This window comes from Leptonychotes weddellii, chromosome 7, assembly GCF_054177405.1.
Source record: "Leptonychotes weddellii isolate Sample4059 chromosome 7, ASM5417740v2, whole genome shotgun sequence".
Classification (NCBI taxonomy): Eukaryota; Metazoa; Chordata; class Mammalia; order Carnivora; family Phocidae; genus Leptonychotes; species Leptonychotes weddellii.
The window spans coordinates 28,962,476-28,974,422 of NC_138375.1; the positions used below are offsets into that span (position 1 = coordinate 28,962,476).

The following is an 11,947-nucleotide window of genomic DNA, read 5'->3' on the forward strand; positions in this document are numbered from 1 at the left end:
ATGACAGTTCAGCATTTCCTCTATTCCTCAAAAGTAGGAAGACTGATGAATCAGTGGTAACTTCTATTCAGCAGAAGCCATGCCTTTTTCATGCAACCATTTTACTCTCTAATTAATAAGAAATGTTTGCAGATTTAGATTTTAGAGTGATATTTTAGAAATGATGAGGTCATTGTAAAGTATCAAACCAAAAAGCCATGGTTTTTAATGTGGAGCTACTTATTTTAAGGTGAGGATTGTTGAAACTCATTTTATTGTTCCAAAGTTGTTGAAATCAGATCTAAGTGATGATTCCTCCCTCTAGTATTGATCTCCACCTCATCTCCCTACCACGTATTTAATATGCTATTGTTAGATCTGTATTCTTTGATATCTTATTTTGCTACCACCACCTACTCCTCCTCACATTTAAAAACTTTTGGTAGCTTTCATTGTTGCAGAAAATAATACACAACCCTTTTAGCCTGGTATTAAACCTTGCTCCATTGATTCAATATCTATAAAACATTTACAATGTGCATGTACTGTTCCAAGAAATGGAATGGTGGAGATATTGCCATTTGTGACAATGGATGGACCCAGAGGGTATTACGCTAAGTGAAATAAGCCAGACAGAGAAAGGCAATTAGTATATGATTTCACATACATGTGGAATCTAAAACACAAAACAAACAAACAAGCAAACAAACAGAAAGCAGAAACAGACTGATAAATACAGAGAACAAACTGATGGTTGCCAGAGGGGTGGCAGATGGGGGATGGGCAGAATAGATGAAGGGGAGGGTGAGATTCAGGTTTCCAGCATGGAATGAATAAATCACAAGAATAAAAGGTACAGCATAAGAAATATAAATGGTATTGTAACAGCATTGTATGGTGACCGATGGTAGCTACATTTGTGGTGAGCACAACATAATGTATAATCTACTGAATCACTATGTTGTACACCTAAAACTAATGTAACATTGTGTGTCAACTACACTTCAACAAAAAATTTTTAAAAAGTAAGTAATGCAATGGTGAACAGGATAGGTAAAGTCTGTGTGTGTAAGAGTTTACTTTCTAAGAGGGACAGGAGTGAAGCAGATCATTCCAATAGCATTAAAGTCCTATAGAGCCATTAATACAAGGTGATGCATGTCATCTTATTTAATCCTTTAAACAATCTCATAAAGAAAGGGCAATATCTCCATTTTACAGTTAAGAAACTTGCCCACTTTTACTCAATCAACAAGAAATGGGGCCAAGCTATGAATCAATCTCTACCTGACTCCACAGCTCTTAACCACCAAGTCTATTCCTTCCAGTCCTTCCAATTTTACAAAGAGTATGCAGCTGTTTGCAAAATTTTAACCTTTGCTATTCTGCAAAGCCAAACAGATACATGTTCAGAATTTTAAAAAAAGTTAATGTATCACATGGCTTATATTTGCCCCTGAAATTAGAATAATTGAATATAAAGCACTGTTTAGAAAAAGTTTTCATTTTCTTGGTGATTTTCATATTCTTATATATACTGTGTATTCCTCATAAATATTGTGATTTCTCCTGCTTTATTTGTTTTGGTGATTCACTGGCTGTTTTAAATCCTGGGAATACTGAGAAACTAAGTGCATTTTCCATTTTAAACTAAAATAAAAACCACAATATGTTAAACTTACTAAAGCAATTGGTGATGTACTGTACTTGTACTAAATATAACTTTTGAAATTCATACACAATTCTGTCACCACATTCATGACGTTTATTCAACAGTTAAATATCAAATCAAAGTTGCAACTAACTTTAGATTTATAGGGAGGATGAAAACTTCAGTCTACCAAAGAAATAACCAAATAAGAACTTGATATGGGTTGTTTCAGTTTTGAAAATTCTCAATTTGGAAAATGATTCATAACTAGATGCTTTGGAGAGAAAAATAATGCACGTTGTTATTTTGTTGAGCAATAATAAAAAGACAAGTGTACATGTAAGGCATATTTTTTTTAATCAATGTGTTATTTTTTTATTTGTTTTTTTTAATATTTTATTTATTTATTTGACACAGAGAGACACAGCGAGAGAGGGAACACAAGCAGGGGGAGTGGGAGAGGGAGAAGCAGGCTTCCCGCTGAGCAGAGAGCCCGATGTAGGGCTCGATCCCAGGACCCTGGGATCATGACCTGAGCCGAAGGCAAACGCTTAACGACTGAGCCACCCAGGCACCCCTGTAAGGCATATTTTTAAATTTCTCTATCTCCTCTTCATAAAAACCAACTCAAAGCACGGTGTTACAAGGTTAAGAGGTGACTGTCTTTCCAACCTGGCAGATATATTATTATTTGTAACTAAAATAGTAATTCATAAGGACAGATTAATCCAATTAGAAAATAATATGCAAAAGCACCCTTCAGTATCTTTCTTTACACATCCAACACACTTGGCCCATCCCAAATGTACATCTCCACCAGTACAACCTGCCACAACTATTTCTAGATGTTTTTGTTAGAAATGTTATTAAGAAAACATGCATATCCAAGTGGAGAAAAGGAATCTTGTCTTGGAAAGGAAGGAATTTTTTGGTTCAGTTTGGTTTGGTTAGGGTTAATTTAGACACCTGAAATAGATTTTCTCTTACATGATAAATTAAAGAAAGAGACACATTAAGCTATCGGTTTCACCACCAATGACTTAATTGGTGACTTAATGACTCAACCTAATAGTATGCTTTGCATTAAAATTCAGTGTACTAAATCAAGGCAATGATAATAATTAACATAATTAATAATAATGTATAATTATATATGATTATATAATAATCATCAGAAGAAGAAGGAGGAGGAGGAGGAAGAGAAGAAGGAAAAGTTAGGGCCATAGTTTCCTTCATACATTCTCTTTCTCTCCTGTTCCTTGGCTTCCTATCTTCATATATGCATTCTTTCTAGCATAGATTGCTAGGAGGGACCTCCTAGGTCATCTAGATCAGAGGTTTTTATTTTGGGATTCATTAGCAGACTTTAGGAAAGATCCAGGATCCCCTCTGAAATTGAGTGGTATTTATTTATACATAGGTATGTTCATATTTCTGGAAATGGAGACACATTCTCAAAGAGCTCTCTATGCTCCAATAGGTAAGAACAAAAGTCTAGACCGATGTATACTTATTTTATAAAAGAGGAAACTGAGATCTAGAGAAGTGAACTAAAATTAAGGTCGGACATCCCATTATATTGATCTGAAGGTTTTCACCTACATCCTTTCAATTCAGGCTTAGTATTTTTTTTAAAAATGTGTTTTTACCCCAAACATCACATTTGGTTGAGGTGTACTTTACATAAAGAGAAGGACCTAATTGAATTTTAATGTGCAGGAAGGATCACCAATGTCCCTGGGAGTGGATGGGTGAAGGAGTTGCTCAGATTTTTGAATCTGATACCTGGTGATACTTGTTTTCTGGGAAATTGCTCTAAGACACAAGACCTTCTGAAAGCTTTAGGCACTAAGCCAATTATGGAGATGAGAAAATCAGGGTGGGGGGGAAAGTTCCTGAAGGATGTTAAGGAACAGGTTGTTATTTTGCTCTGAATTGTCCAAGCCTGAAATCTGTGACTCATCTTTTATCCTATGTTCTTCCTCACGTGCCAGTTGGTTCCACCTCTCTCTCTCTCTCTCTCATTCTGCCACTTGGTTCCACCTCATCTGCCACCACTTTAGTTTATGTCATCATCATTTTCACCTGGATTGCAGCAACATCTTCATCGGGTCTTTGTTTTGTTTTGTTGTTTTACTTCTGCCCATGCTCCTCCCCTCTCTTCATTCATTCACCTCCAAATCACCCTGCCAAAGGTCTGCCTTCAAGACAGAACCCACGTCCTTTACTGTGTCTCTTTTCCTGGACATTCCATTCTCTCACCACATTCTCAAAGCAGTAATTCCTATAAGACATTCTGACACCTACTCATATTGATGAACTTGTCAGACTTTTCCAGGCCTCTGCATCTTGGCAAATCCTGTTTCTCTGCCTGGAAATTATCTCCTTCCCTTTGCTACCACTGAGACTCAGCTTAACCATCTTCTCATCTAAGAAGTCTCTCTGGACACAGAACTCGCTATCCCTGCCTCATGATGGAGCTGAGTCAGATGCAGGTGTCTCTTCTCTGAAATTCCATGACAGCTCCATCAGATCACTAGTTGTACTATAAAGTCACTGGTCATACTGTGTCCCCAAGCACATGAACTTTTTCATACAATGACTATACCATTTTTGTAATCCTGAAGCATAGTGTTAAACAGAATGAAGAGAATTGATAAATATTCCATTTAAATATTTATCAATTTCCTTTATCTTTGTGCTAAAGCAATCATGCTGATTATATATTTATTCAATTGTATTCAGCTGGCCCAATTTTTGAAAGCTTAGCAGAAAACTGTCTTCTAAATAATAACCAGTATTAATAGCTAACATTTATATTGTGCTTTCTATGAGCCAGGAACTATACTAAATAGTTTACATGCGCATGTCTTCTTAACTTTGAAACATAACCCCATTGTATGGATACAGAGACTGAGGCCAATAGTACCAAGATGTCTTTCTCAAGATCACCCAACCACAAAACGTGAAATCAGAATGTAACCATGATTTAGTTGTCCTCAAATATTATCTCATATATGCAATACTTAGTGTACCATTTTATGAAAGATTTTAATTATAAATATCTGATCTCTTTCCTTATGCAGTAAAATTCCTACTTTACATGTCCATTCAATTATTTTCATATATGAAGAACAAGCACAGGATGCATGTACTCAAGTTCAATAGTTAGCTCATGAATTATCTCATTTTGGCAACAATTTAAAATCAAATAAATTCCAAAATGCATTTCAAAATATATATAACAATGGAAGCAAGTAGATATTTGTAGAGAATATGATGGTGTCTCTAAAGCCTTCCAGAGAACCATCAGAGTGACAAAACTTCAGTTTTATCTCAGTTTACTCTTTACAATTTTTGAACTATTAAGTAGGGTAGGAAAAATTACTATATTCATTTGTACATGGCAACAAACATGAAGGCCCAGAAAGGTGGAGTGTTCACATCAGTTATAGTTGTAAAAGAGCAAAATCTACAACTCATGTTTCATTAGTTCCAGTCCACTATTACTTGGCATTGAGAGATACAGGAGATAAAGCCTCTTGGTTTCATCATAACGATCCTTTAGGATCACAAAGTATTTTTTTCCCCAAAAATAGGAGTGCTCCTTCTTTGCACCCCAACCTCTTTGGCTTATAGGGACCAACTCCATTCCTTTTAAATCACACACTTCCAACCCCTGCCCCCAGCTCTCACTCTACCTCCCCACCCCGGAGCCTCAGGAATTCATTCCTTAAATTGCACGTGTGAAGCTTTGGAAAGCTATATGGGTAGAACACAGAGTTTCCAATGGGACACATTAATATTTTCAAGTTCAACCAGATTTACTTGAAACCTGGCTCATGTTTACAAATCTAGCTGGCATCTGGCATTTGTTATGAAAGTAACTCAGCTTTAAAAATGCCTGCCAGCCCCGTGGCAAGTCATGTTGTACCCACTTAATGAGAAGTATAGCTGCTAGCTTCTCTCCAAGCTAACCAGATGCCCAGACTGTCAACTCATGTACCACCAGAATATTAACAGTGTTGACACTTCCATGATTTGCATTTGGATTCAGATTACAAAATAGGGTTGTGGTATCAGCAAATTGAATGATGATTCCTAAACCAGAAACATCTGTTTATGTTTCACCTGCCATTTTGAATAACTCTGTGTGTGTGTGTGTGTGTGTGTGTGTGTGTGTGTGTGTAGTATCTATATCCCACACCTGTACTTTTGTGAGGAATATAAGATCCTGTTACAATGTTACAATGTCCTATGAAAAGCTGACTCACAAGACACATTGTTTGGGCTCCAAAACAATTTTATACATGCTTCAGTATTAAAGCAAAAGGCATGAAATAAAAGCTATGTGAGCAGAAACTGCATATTTTCTTCCTGCCACTATTGCTTTCCATGTTTTTTGTTGCTTGAAGTATAAAAACAAGTATTCCAAAAACTAGCCTAGATTGGCAAAGAAGGTCCAGATACGTGCACTTTAATTTTTACCAATAATGGGATCTCAGTGCACTGAGTCTCCGCATATTTTGTCAGATCTCAAACTCTTAACAAGGTGTTTTCAAAATTGTTAAGTACCTTCATATCTCTTAATATCCCCCCAAAACATGGACTGTCTAGCAGCTGTAATTTTCCCTAAGAATAAGCAGATACCTTCTTGGGTGGTTGTTCTGATGATATATTCAAGTATTTTTATAGCAGAGATAGGATGCTAACAAAACACAAAAGTCATATTTTCCATTTTTAATTACATTTTTAACATAGCTGAAGTTTCCCAAGGGTGGGGAGGATGTTTAATTCTAATCTGATATGTTTTGACCAATAGCATGGGGTTTGGAAGAAAGAGCAAAATGAAGGTTAAAACTGAGGAAATTATTTCTCTAGGATTATGTTTGATTCGCTCGCTTCTCTACTGGGATATCCTTAATTTTATGATATCTTCTAAATACCCTGTTCCCAAACTGGGTAAGATTCAAGAAATTTGAGATTGAGCAAATTCACATTCTTAGAGCCTCAGAGAATTAAAAAAAAAATCTTTAGAAATAAATATATCCTCTTCCAAAGTATCCAGTCTGTACTTAACATAATACTTTATCTTATTTTATTTATAAGTGTGGTACAGAGACAGTGTCAATGAGTCCTGTGAAAACTGCCTCCCTCATTTTTCTGCAGAAGTAGCAGATTTCCCAGAGCGATTGCCCAAGCCTGGTAGTCCCAGTTCTTTTCACTGCAACTAGAAGTAGGATCAGTCATTCTCCTTCCTCACTTGGTCACAGAAATTTTTCTTTGTACTATATGGTGCTTGCCTATATTTAGTTAAAATCTTACCATTCACCTATGGCTCTTTGTGTCACGTGAGTAAATCTCAATTCCCCCAAAATATTGTTAAGGGATCATATCACATATTGATTTTGCTTCCCCACCAAGGGACACCCAACGAAATATTAGAGACCTTGACATTTAATAAATTCAGGTTAAATAAAATTGTCCCTTAGTATTCACAGAGTATATATGGTTCTTTTAAGTACAGAAAGTCTTCTTTTTCCTCAAGGAGGGAGGCAGAGGAAAGAAGAGGGAAGGAGAAAGGGAAGGAAGAAGGTAAGTAGCAGAACAGAAGGAAGGGAGGAAGAAAAGGAAAGATCACATGTCAAGCCACTAGGCTGGGTACTTACATATTTAAGTACCTCGACAAATCTCATCATTATTATTATCTGCATTTACAGATGAGGTGACTGAGTTTCCAAGAGGTCAGGTAACCAGCTGAGCCAGAATTTGATTTCAAAGACCATACACCCTCTATCAAATGAGCCCCTGTCCCTTCCTGAAAAACATGAAACCAAGAAAGTAACTTAATATTGCTTTGCCTTTGCATATTGGTGGAGAGTTCATATAGAGAATAGAACAACTTTGGTATATATGTGCACACACATAATAGGTATATATATACACACACACAGACACACATTTGGGAAACTATTTTTTTTTAGAATTCTGCATGTGTCCCTCTCTAGGTTGTCTTCATATCTTTAGTCTGTTTTCTTTGTTTAAACATCTTGTCTCAGAAATGGTCTCCTATAATTTTTTCTATTGCCAATTATGATATTGACATGTCCCCATATGTTCTACCTCCTTTAAGAATCCTTTGCTGCCTGGGGCTACAGAGTAAAGTTTTGCTCCTTTTCTCTATAAAACTTGAATTCCCATTGTTCTTTTCTCTCAGTGCTCTCCTCACTCCATCTCCCACCTGCCTGGACATCAAAAAAGAAACTCCAAGAAAGGGCTTTTTCCTACACATCTCCCAGTATCATTTACAAAGTTGTTGATACACAATATATTTTAATCTATCAACCACATTCCTTCCAAATACACATAAAAGACTTTTAGTAATAGTAACTTGTTTGAGTTCCCATTATAAAAGCATTTATTCAATAAATATCCATTGAACCCTAATATATGCTAGGCCATATTCTAGGTAGTATAGATTTTACAGTATAGAGAGTTCAGAGAGATCCTCTTTTATTAAACAAAGTAAACAAAAAGGAAACCTCTTAAAGATTACATGAAGTCACAGCAATGGCATCTCCCATAGTTTACCGAGACCTGACATGACTTTGCTATATTCAGGGAGCCTAGGGAATTAGTGTGTTTATGTTTGCAACTAAAAATCACATATGTCCCTCAAAATTCATTCCTTTTTTAGCTGCAAGTGGATAACTAGAAGCAATCATGGTATGAAAGATATACTTAACCACTGTAAAAATGATTGATCTTTTACTTACTTTTTACATGAACAGATCTGGGTACAGAGACAAGAATATACAATCTAGAGTGGAGAAAATCCAGAGGGCTTATCAGAGTGCTTCAGAAATATTATATTAAAACTTTCTATTTCTCAGAGTTGTTTATTTGACCTTGGATGACTAAGAAACCAAGGCTTTGGTTTACTCACTTATGAAAGGACAGTTTTGGAGCAGGTAATAACCCAAATCTATAGAACACTTCACTCATTACAGAACATCTTCACATTCATTATCTTCTTGGATTCTCACAATAAATTGTGAGATTAGAAAGGCAAGGATTGAATTTCCATTGTAAAAATATAGAAAATGAAGCTCACAGAAAATATACTAAAGATCACATTGATAGGGGGTGGAAGGATGGGCAAAATGGGTGAAGGGCAGTGGGAGATAGAGGCTTCCAGCTATGGAATGAATAAGTCATGGAGATAAAAGGCACAGCAAAGGGACTATAGTCAGTGGTATTTTAACAGTGTCGTATGGTGACTTATGAACATAGCGTAACACATAGTGATGTTGAACAACTGTGTTGTACATTTGAAATTAAGGTAGCATTGTGTGTCAACTATAGTTCAATTAAAAAAAAAAAAAAAGAGGGGCGCCTAGGTGGCGCAATTGGTTAAGCATCTGACTCCTGGTTTCAGCTCAAGTTATGATCTCTAGTGAGATTGAGCCCACCACCCTTAGGCTCTGCGCCTCAGCATGGGGTCTGCTTGAGATTCTCTCTCTCTCCCTCTGCCCCTCCCTTGTGCTCGCTCTCTCTCTCTCTCTCTCTAAAATAAATAAATAAATCTTGAAAGAAAAAGAAAGAAAAATTTCAAACGACAACAACAGATCACAGTGATAGGAATTGGTGAAACCAGGACACAAAGCCAGGCCTTCTACTTATCATCCAGGATTCATTTCACTACAACAGTGAACTCTAAATTATATTGGAGCCATAAAACATAATAACTTGTAAGTTTATGCATTCAAAATTTTCTAGAAACATACTCTTGTTAAGCTTAAAAACTGATGAAAGACCTACCCAATATGACACTTATCCTAATTGTCACATTTTATTCACACTTGTATGAAGATCATCAAAAATTACAATTTGATGAGACTAAATCTGGAAAACCTTCAGGGAGTATAAAAATGTTATTTTAGGTGGGGTGGTGGAGGGATGGGGAATGGTGGAGAGCAAAAGTGACCTTTCCTACTTACCAAAACTACAGAAGATATTTATAGTGAAAGATAGAAGACAATGCACCAGATCAATGCTAATACTTGAAACTTATTCTGTGACAAATTTCATAATGGCTTTGAAATCTAAAACACCAGTACAGTTTTCTCTTTTCATAATACAGCATTCAATTGTCAGATGGAGAAAAGTAGCCATCGGAGATAGAAGCCCCAGGGAAAACACTGTCTAGAGCTTCCTATTGGGCATTCTATAATTGTTTAGCCAACTTTTTTTGCTGTTTGATAAGATTTTTCAAAACCAAGAAAGAAGCATCTCAAAGTGGTGACAAGAAGCATGACAAAGTTGTATATATTGATTGACAGACTTAGCTTCTGTGGAGATTAGGTTCTGAACTGAGTATCCAAAACATTCTCTTCTGCCTAGACCTTACAAGCCTTTGCCAAAAACAAAAGTAATATTTCCAACACTTGTCACTTGAAACAAAGAAGTTTTCACACTTATAAAGAAAACCATACCTGTTGTAACAGAGATACTCTATGCATTACCAAAACTGGATCCCAGTTTATAGGGGTCTAGGGTTTCACCTTTCAATATCCTAGTCTATTTGTTGTGAATAGTTGTGGATGGTCATACATGAATTCCCACACTTGTATTCATTGAGAAGGAATAAATGGATACATAATCCTTCACTTTGGTGGCACCAAGGGTTTCTTTTATCATTTCTGTAGAACTGTAAGACTTTGACTCAATGGCCAGTGACTACTTACTCATTAGTTAGTCCAAGCATATGTAACAATCTGGCAATTTTAGAAAATATAAACCATAAACTCATATATTCAAGAAATTTAAATCTCTTTACTTTTCTTAAATCAATTTAAATCTGACCTTTATTTCTTACATTAGGCCAACTGTTTCAATTACAAAAAAAGACTTTCGAGTCTCTTCTCCATACTGACCTAAGCCTTCATAGTTCATCTAAACCAATGACTGCTGTTTCCATGTCACACTAAGTATAGGATGGAAGATTTTCCAGGATTGGCAATCAGCTAAGTTTTGGAGTCCCTAGGTAAACTTCAAAGCTGTAGGTCCTGAAGGCGGTGTCTCTTTTTCAACCCCTACTGTCCTCTGTTTATTCCATCCTCCTATACCCTAGCTCACTCTCTTCAACTATATGATGCAGGCTTTCACAAAATATTGGCAAGTAGTTAGACTTCCAACAACTTCTGTTTCCTGCCTTCAAGATTTCCTGAGGCCAGGAAGTAAAACCCAGAGAGTGGAGTGACCTCTGCTTCCCATGGCAAGATGGGATTGGCTTGTTTGAATGATTTGACATATTGTCAGGCTGGGGCCCTAATACAATAAGACTGGTGTCTTACAAGAAGAGGAAGAGACAACATCTCTCTCTCTCTCTCCCTTTCTCTCTCTCTCTTTCTCCTCCTGCCCTCCCCCCCAGACATGTGCACAAAGGAAAGGCCATGTGAGGACACAGAAAGAGGGTGACTGGCTATACGCCAAGAAGTGAGGTATCACTGAAAACCAAACCTGCCAGTATCTTGATGTTGGTCTTTGAGCTTCCAGAACTGGGAGAAAATACATTTCTGTTGTTTAAGCCACCCAGGCTGTGGTGTTCTCTTATGGCAACTGAGCTAACACAGCCATATCTATGAATAGAATGATTTAATAGTGTTAATATGTCAATTTTTCCCAAATTGATGTCAAGATTCAACACAATCCCAATTGACATCTCAGCAGGGCTTTTGGAGAAATTGATGGGCTAATTCTAAATTTACATGGAAACACAAAAGATTTAGAATTGCCAAAGCAATTTTGAAAAGAATAACAAAGCTGAAGGATTTATACTAAATGACAGCATGATTTTAAGACATTATAAATCTATAGGTAGTCAAGTATAATATTGGTATAATCAAAACCATATATTGATAAATAGATCAGAAAAGTGAGTCCAGAAATAGACTAACACATATATAGACATTTAGTTATCAACAAAGATGCCAAGGTAATTTTGTGGTGAAGGACAGTCTTTTCAGCATATTATACAGAAACATTTGGATATCTATATGGAAAAAAACAAAACAGAGCAAGCAAACAAAAACTCAACCCTAACTTTATATATACACAACTTAACGCAAAATAGATTATAGACCCACATCTATGAGCTGAACCTATATAATTACTATATACTAGAAGAAAAACTGAAGAATATTTTTGTGACCCTGAATTTGTTAAAGATTTCTTAGAACAGGGGGGCGGAGCAAGATGGCGGAGGAGTAGGAGACCTGGATTTCGTCTCCTCTCAGGAATTCAGCTGGATAGGGA

General features: G+C 36.4%; 2 long non-coding RNA genes across 2 annotated transcripts in view; one reads left to right on the plus strand and one right to left on the minus strand.

Annotated features, from left to right (window-relative positions):
* The window catches only part of LOC145722562 (uncharacterized), a 347,599-nt gene that overhangs the window by 309,722 nt on the left and 25,930 nt on the right, over window positions 1–11,947 (minus strand). The gene's annotated exons all lie outside the window — the stretch shown is intronic.
* The window catches only part of LOC145722560 (uncharacterized), a 31,538-nt gene that overhangs the window by 4,668 nt on the left and 14,923 nt on the right, over window positions 1–11,947 (plus strand). The gene's annotated exons all lie outside the window — the stretch shown is intronic.